This window comes from Tenrec ecaudatus, chromosome 3 (genome assembly GCF_050624435.1).
Source record: "Tenrec ecaudatus isolate mTenEca1 chromosome 3, mTenEca1.hap1, whole genome shotgun sequence".
Taxonomy (NCBI): Eukaryota; Metazoa; Chordata; class Mammalia; order Afrosoricida; family Tenrecidae; genus Tenrec; species Tenrec ecaudatus.
The window spans coordinates 74,549,238-74,557,875 of NC_134532.1; the positions used below are offsets into that span (position 1 = coordinate 74,549,238).

The 8,638-nt window shown below is 39.2% G+C and overlaps 1 non-coding gene across 1 annotated transcript; it reads right to left on the bottom strand.

The window, feature by feature from the left end:
* Window positions 1-6,708: 6,708 nt before the first annotated feature.
* Window positions 6,709-6,837, bottom strand: LOC142444173 (small nucleolar RNA SNORA19). Its single transcript, XR_012783830.1, has one exon. It is a non-coding gene; the product is annotated as a small nucleolar RNA SNORA19 (small nucleolar RNA).
* Window positions 6,838-8,638: the final 1,801 nt, after the last annotated feature.

Consider the following 8,638-nt stretch of genomic DNA (forward strand, 5'->3'; position numbering starts at 1 on the left):
ATCAGGATGGAAGGGAGTGATCACTATAGCTACGGGTCCCTGGTGGGGCAGTGCTAATTGAAAGAGTGGCAGTTCAAATCCCACCCTCTACAGGAGAAAAACATGACAGTCTACTTCCATAAAGGTTTACAGCCTTGGGAACCCTGTGGAATGCTTTCACTCTGTCTTTTAGGGTGAATCGGAGTAAATTCAACAGCAGTAAGGATGATTATAATTAATGTTGCTTTTTTGTATTCATAGTCAGTTATGTGTGCCTCCTCACTTGCTTTTATGCCTCTCATATATTAAGCCCTTGCCACAGATTGGAATCACCGCAACAGCACTAATAACAATGTATATATTAAGCCCTACACCTACACACTTGCATCTTTTCTAGAAACATTTAAAGAGTAATATTCTTATGATGATAAAGTATGGCACTAGTCAAAGATAGAAATGATGGCAGTTAATAATTTGAATTCCACTTCCAAGAATTTCAAAGAAAAAGATAATATTCTTGCAAAAATATACACAATCTGTAACTTTTTTTTAGGTTTCATGCAATTTGGGTTTTGATATTTTCATCCATCTCTGTGCATTTAGAAAAACTTTTCAAATGTATGATGAGAAAAGCCAAAGTAGCTATTTCAAATACAGCGGTTAATCTCACGAAGTGTGGAGGGTTACCAAGGGTGAGGTGAGGAACTGCTTATGATAACAGAAAAAGCTCAATGTCACGCACGTGAAATTTAAACCTGGAATGAGGTCTCTCCTCCTGCCTGACTCCTTCCATTTCCCTCTACCACATACCTCTTCTGAAGTCAGAAGTTCAACCTTTTCCCTTCACTTTTATTGTAAATTGGGTAAAGGTTAGCAGAGCATATCATCAGCATTATACGCAGCAATTCATGCATATTTTGTTTCCTCTCATCTTCGCAGTTCCCTCATGTACTGTCACGTGTCCCGCTCCTCTTTCGTTCCCGACTCTCTGGCCTGTGTCCTTGGGTAAAGGCTGCCTTTCTTATCGGAAACGGTTGATTAGTCTTGCAGGTGGGTGAGCTCAGTTGCCGACCTAATGGATTAGACTATGTCCCATAAGCTAAGGTATACCATCATAGTATTGGCTACATATAAGTTAAAACATGGGAAAATAAAACAAAAAACATTGGCTATATATAAGTTAAAACCTTAAAATATGGTTTAAGACTACAGTGTCTCTTCTTATTCTGTATCTTTAAAGTTTAAATAAATACGCAGAGGCTAAAATGTAGATGTCTTATCAAAATCTAAATAAATGTGAATATAATCAGAATATTATTTACATTTTTAAGGGGTGCATAAAACATGAAAGCCCTGATTAATCTATTGTTTGCAATTCATTGTTCAGCAAAAATTATTTAATTTTGAAAGCTCTGATTCACAGGAGAGATGACATAAAAACCTTTAAAATCCAAAATTGTTACCCATGCCAAAAGAATAGCTCTTAAATTCTCAAAAGCTCCCTCGCATTCATGTACAGAAATATCCCAATATTTTTAAACAAGTAGACCCCCAAAAAGGGGATTAAAAATCAAACCTCCATCACTCTTCCCTTCTTCAAGCGTGTCATCTAGCGTTTATAACTGTTGCCACAATGGAACACACAGTTGCTTTGCTGTTATTAAATACACATAGAGATGCTCATTTTCTTTCACTTGCTTTCTGATCTAACCAGGATGAAACATTCATTAGAGGTTCACGGTGGCAACCTGACCACTGCAATCAGTCCCACAATCTGGGAGGCCACATATCCAACTCCAGCATTTACGGTTGGCTTGAAGTTCTGGTCAACAGAGACCGGGCACAACTAATATCTCAGAATGTTCATTAATTTGGACGTGGTACTGACACAAGGGTATAGCGTTACTCAGACAGTTAACATTAGATTATTCAGTGTTCACAATGATAGTGTACAGACTGTCTCTTACGGCTGATAGGAAGTTCCCAAACATCATTATTTCAGACAACTGAAAGTCATTCTCTCATAGTTCTGGAGGTTAGACTTCCAAGATCAAGTTATCACCAGGGCCATGCTCCCTCCAAAGACTTCCAAAAATCCCACAAAAGAATCCTTCCTTATCTCATTCAGCTTCTGCTGGCTCAAGATATTCTTTGATGTGTGGCTTCATCACTCCTGTTCCCCACCTCCATCTTCACATGATCATCTCCATTCATTGTGTGTCTCTTCTTTGTTGCTCCCTCATTATGAAGACGCCAGATGTTGTATTATGGGCCAACTCTAAGATAGTATAACCTCATCCTAATCCATCCCTGTGATCTGAATCTTCAGACACCGATTACATCAGCCAAAATCCCATATCCATCTAAACTCACCCGCACAAATACTTTCAACATATCGCTTAGGGGGACTAAGACAATTCATGCCCAAACAAATGGTCCTTAGTTGAAGCATGAATGTGGTATAATCATGAATGCTTTCAATATTCTGGTAACTTCTTTCAAGTCTGTTCAGTGAAACCTCACTCTCAGCAGGCAAACTTATGAGAATGTCCATCTTTGATAATGTTTCACTATGCTTAATAATAATTAAAACAATCTCATTTTATTTACAAATATGACACACAACTTTAACTATCATCTCCCTTCTACCATGAATCACTGTGACCAACAGAACAGCAGAGCTGGCACCTTTACCTGGGTCTCTTGAATATCTGCTTCTGGGAGGCAAACCCTGAGGACTCGCAAGGAGCCCTGCAGTAGGGCTCACGCAGAGAGGAGCTGAGGATCCCTCACAACAGTCAGCACCAACCCGCCAGCCATGGAAGAGAGCTGCCTCAGATTTGACCCTTCACCTCCATCAAACCTTTAGCTAAGCAACCCAAACTGACAGCTGGCGGCAGATGCACGAGACACATTCCTTAGAGTCACCCCGCCAAGTTTTCCAGAATTCTTGGTCCACAGAAACCGAGAGGTAAAAAAACAAAAACTACTTCTTTTAAGTGACCAAGTTATGGGCAACTCATTATGTAACAGTAAATAGATAACCAATACAGTCCTTCTTTCCATCGCAACCCCTGCCTACCTCCAAGGACGGGGAAATCCAGGACCTACACTCACTTCATTGAACTTGAAAATGCTGTAAGACTTTTGATCATACTGACCTTTCAGCCCCTCTCCTCTACTCCTTCCTTCACTATAACCATTTAAAATGAATTATTGACATATCTGTTGCTCATGCTAATGTTGTGGTCTGAGGTGTTCATCTTCCATTTAGAAGAATGCTCGTTTGTAATTTTAGCAACCTGAGTCTTTGAAACCTAACCCTGTAGACAAGAGAGGAACACATACACACACGCACCCGCACAAACCCTCTCATTTCCTTTGTTATGTACTTAATTCTGCCTAAGAGTTTGCCAGGTGCAAGTGCAATAAGCCAAAACTGAAACCTGGGCAAAGAAATCACATTCTCACCTTGCAATTCAACACTAAATAGGATTGAACCATCCGAGTCAACGCATGACCAGTTCTGTTCTCCTCTGGTCCGCTTCGGTTTGGACACCCACTATACATGCAGCATTTCTTCCTCTAATCTGATCCATCCAGAGCTAGGTCCAAACTCACACATTAAAGATGGCACAGTGCTCTAATCTGCCAAGTCTGAGAAAGAGCTCAGATGGCAACCCCTAAGGTCTCCACAACACCTTCCCTCCCAGTCAGCGAGATGCCCTCTACCCCCTCAAGAGAAGAGCCGTAAGATCAAAGTTCCCATATCTGACCGACTGCTTCCCGTTGCTCACTTGGGTTTGATAATTCACTATAATGACTCGCAGAAATCACAGCTAGTCCTACACTTATGATTACAGCCTTGTAGCAAAAAATAAAAATAAAAAAAGAATACAAATGGGGAGACATTTAGAGTTAGGTCTGGAGGGTTCCCAAAACAAAGCTTCCTTGTACCCCAAGTACCGTCCCTCAAGCACTGATGGTTTTCACCAACCAGAGGCCCATGGAACTTCAGGGTCCAGGGCTATTGCTAGAAATCGCATCACATAATTCAAACTCCAGCCTCACCCCCACCCCCTTGACCTCCGAAGGTTGATTGATATCAGGTTGGTACCAAGAGGTTGCTATCATGCCCTGGGTCTCTCTGGCCTCGCTAGCCCAGAGCCGGGAGTCACCTCATTAGCATAAACTCATTGATTCAGGGCGAAATCCCAAGGTTTTAGAGGTCACTTCTCCGGAACCAAGAATGAAGACTAAGGTGTGTGTGTGTGTGTGTGTGTGTGTGTGTGGAGTTAATGTTAAACCACACAATAGGTCTGCACATTGTGCAAGGCCACTGAAGCACAACTGCGTACTATGCCGCTCTGCTTTAGGAAAGATCCAGGGAAGGCCACTCTTCCACATTCCATCCCCGCGAAATGGAGAAGCTGGAACGCAGAGGCTCAGTAGCACAGCGCTACCTGTCACCGCTATCAAACTTTGATACTTGCTTTTTCCGATGCATGTAGAGAAGAGGGTGGTTAAACTGTCAGTTGCTGATCGATTTATAATTTCTCAAAACGGGAGGGATAGCATTGGCATGTGGTACGGGGTAATTTTGGGTCATGTGATACTGTGGCATTGCAAGATGATAAGCATAACACAATTCTGCAAAGTGAATGGCAGGATACCTTCTCCTTCCCCTGTGCACACATGTACAAATTTCCAAACATGCCCCCAGGTAGCAACTACTGAAAAATGATAGATTAGATGCACTCATGGCCATTGAGTTGATGCCTACTCAACAGCAACCCTATGGCACAGGGTAAAACTATCCTGGTTCAGTCTCCGACGCAGGGACTCTTTAAATGCACAAGAACCCCCGCGTGACATTGCAGTCAGCAGCCCGATGTGTAATGACTAGGCCTCCAGGGCTCCTCTTCTTGGGTTAAACGTGTGTGAATTTTGTTTTTCTTCCAATAACCCATCCTCCACTTTTGAATATATAACATGGAGAAAATATTACAGACGCTTCAGGGTTATAGTGAGGACAATTTAAAAATGCACCATGCATCAAACACTCAGTAGGGACTTAGTAAATCATAGGTATTAGTGTCCACTCAACAAATATCTGAAATTGAGAATCAATGTCTCAAATCCTGTGCAGACTGTTGCTAAGGAAAGGATTCTCATCTAGATATTTGATTATCTGTGCCTCTAGGGCATAGCATTATATCAGAAATGACAAGTTAAAAGGAACCATTTCTCTAAAAATAAATGTATTTAGTAAATTCCATATCAATAAAAAATTAATGTGAAAGGAATTGCTAATTCTATAGCGTGTGTGTGTATTTACTAGCGCATGCCTTTTTTTGGCACTGTATAATGTTTTCTTGATTCAAATCGATATTTCAGTTCTTATTGAGAAAACATTACCCTGAGACTTACAAAAAAAAGAAACAAAAATGCTCAGGACCACGGGTTTTGAGACTGTCTCTGAGATAACCCCGGGCTGTGTTATTCATTAAATTCATTCTGATCTTGGTGCCCTCGCTCCAAGCTGCACTGATTGGCAATGACATAAAGGCAGATCTATCTGGGGCATGTATTGCTTCATGCATTTGTATTTTTAAAGTAGGCAAAAATGAAGTGTATGTTTTTCAGCAACATTCAGTTTTCTGAAGGAATTTAGATGTAGGAAAATGATTCTTCTCCATTCTTTATGATTTTATCATGATCTTCAAATAGCAACAAAAAAACCAGTGAAACAATAGATTAAAGATGCATGTTCCCAGTCAGGTGGCAATTAAATCTCTTAAAACAAAAGGAAAAAATAATAGCGTTCATGTGGAGAAGAAAATTAGCTGTAAATCTTACAAGGGGCTTAAGTGGAGAGCAAATGCTTTGAGAATGATTGGGGCAGGGAATGTATGGATGTGCTTTATACAATTGAAGTATGTATATGTATGGATTGTGATAAGAGTTGTATGAGTCCCTAATAAAATGTAAAAAAAGAAAAGAGGAGAAAAAAATGATTAGGGCAAAGAATGTACAGATGTGCTTTATACAATTGATGTATGTATATGTATGAACTGTGATAAGAGTTGTACGAGCCCCTAATAAATTGTTTAAAAAATGTTTAACAATAAACAAATAAATAATTTTTTAAAAATCTTACAAGGGGTTTGCTGATATACCAGACTTGGATAATGTGTAACTTGAATCACGGAAATAGAATTCAAGACCATTCTACTTGAAAGGCTTTAATATCACACCTTGAAAGCAAGGCTTAGCATGACAGGTGGTGACATACATCAGAATATGTGTTCAACTTCTTTCAGTATTAGAGCTCACAGCTCAATGAAAGGGTGGGCAACCTCGATCGCTGGAGAAGTCACTCAGGATGGTAACCCCAACATTCCATGAAATGACAAAATTTCTCAACCCCGGTAAGACGATACAAATTTCAAAAAGTATAAAAAGAAAATAAAAACCTCTAAAACATGTCATTTTTGTTAAGAGTAAAAAGGCACAGGTATATAAACTATTCTAGGTTTATGAAAAAATTTTCCCCAGATCAATTGTGATTCACATATAAAGTGTGTAAATAATACTTGGGTTAGCTTTTCATTTATTTTTAATTTATGTTGGCATTTTTTGTCTTGAAAATAACATTCTTGAAAACTGTTATTTACAATGATAAAAATTTCTGGAAAAGATCCACTTTCTTTTTTTTTCTTTTTTTTGCAATGTGTGGAGGTGACTGACAGCGATGGCTAGAGTAGCCACACTGCTAATTTACCTCCATTGACTCACCTGGCACATCAGAAATATCCTTTTCCTCGAAATGAAGAAAAACGACAATGAAATGTGCATAAAAATCCACTTTCAATGTCTGTAATTTTTTTATTAATGCTAAATGGGTGATAGAAATTTCATAAAATAAGTGGTTCAAAATTTGATGATCAGCTACATGGACATCCAATTGCTGTTGTTAGGTGCCAGCCAGTCAGGTCTGACCCATCAGCATCCTTATGCACCACAGAACAAAGCACTGCAGGGTTGTATGCCATCCTCATAATGGTTCCTATGCCTGAACTCACTGATAAAGCCAGTGTGTCAGTCCCTCTACTTGAGGGATTTCCTTTTTGTCACTTCCCCTCCATTTTACCAAACATGATGCCCTTCTCCAGGGATTAGTCCCTCCTGACAGTATATTCACACCCTGCAAGACCAAGTCTTGCCGTCCTTGCCTCTAAGGAGCACACTGGCCTTACTTTTTCCAACACAGGTCGGTTTGTCCTTTTAGCAGCCCATGGTATTGTTCTCCAGCATCAAAATTCAAATGTATGACTCTTCTACGATCTTCCTTATTCAATGTCCAACTTTTACATGCATATGATGCAATGGAGAATACCATGTCTTGGGTTAGGCACAACTTAGTCCTCAAAGTAACATCCTGGAACTTCAATATTCTAAAGAGGTCTTGTGCAGCAAATCTACCTAATGCAATACAGAATTTGATCTCTTGACTGCTACTTCCATAAGCGCTGAGTGTGGATCCAAGCAAGACAAAATCCTTGACTACGTCAACCTTGTCTCCATTTATCTTGATGTTAGCTATTGGTCCAGTTGTGAAGATCTTGGTCTTCCTTACATTGAATTCTAATCCAGACTGAAGGCTACAATCCTTGCTTTTCATCAGCAAGTGCTTTAATTTCTCTTTTCATTCAGCAAGGAAAGTTGTGTCCTCTGCATACCATAGGTTGTTACTAAGCCTTCCTCTGATCCTGATATCATATTTTTCTTCATATAATCCAGTTTCTCTGATGATTTTCTCAGCATACAGATTGAAAAAGTATGATGAGCAGATACAACCCTGATGTACACCTTTCCTGATTTTAAACCATGCAGTATGCCCTTGTTCTGTTTGCACACCTGCCTCTTGGTCTATATTCAAGTTCCTCATGAGCACAATGAAGTGTTCAGGAATTCCCATTCTTCTCAAGGTTATCCACAGTTTATTATGGTCCACTTGGTTGAATACCTTTGCATAGTCAATGAAACACAAGTAAACATGTTTCTGGATACCATCAGCAATGATATCCCATGTTCCATATCCTCTTCTGAAAATGGCCTAAACTTCTGGAAGTCCAACCTAAATATGTAGGTTGAACTAATATTAAAATGAATAAAATATCTCTAAATATTTCAAGGCCTCAGACAACACTTAATTTTAAAAACACACATATATTGACAAGTGACTGATCATTTTATGAGATGTAAGTGATTGAGTAAATTTTTTACTTAAATGATGAGGTACCTGTAGAATATACAGATGAAAATTATCAACAGACATGATAGTGTTGGATTTTGTTATTATTGTAAAAGGTTAATTATTCATGATTGCCTGAGTTCTCAGTTATGTTCAATTGATCCATGTTTGTCTTTTTACCAAGATACAAAAATCATTTGGATTTCTCTAAACCAGAATAAAAGAAAGTCAAGAAAACTGTATCATTCACTATATACGCCCCAAAATATAATACTTAAGAATACATCTGGCCAGGGATGTAAAAGACTTAAATAAGAAAAACTGCAAGAGATCTCTATAAATAAGGAGTAAAAGGGTTGGACATACCAAGCTTATGGATCGCAAGATTTAACACTGTGAGAA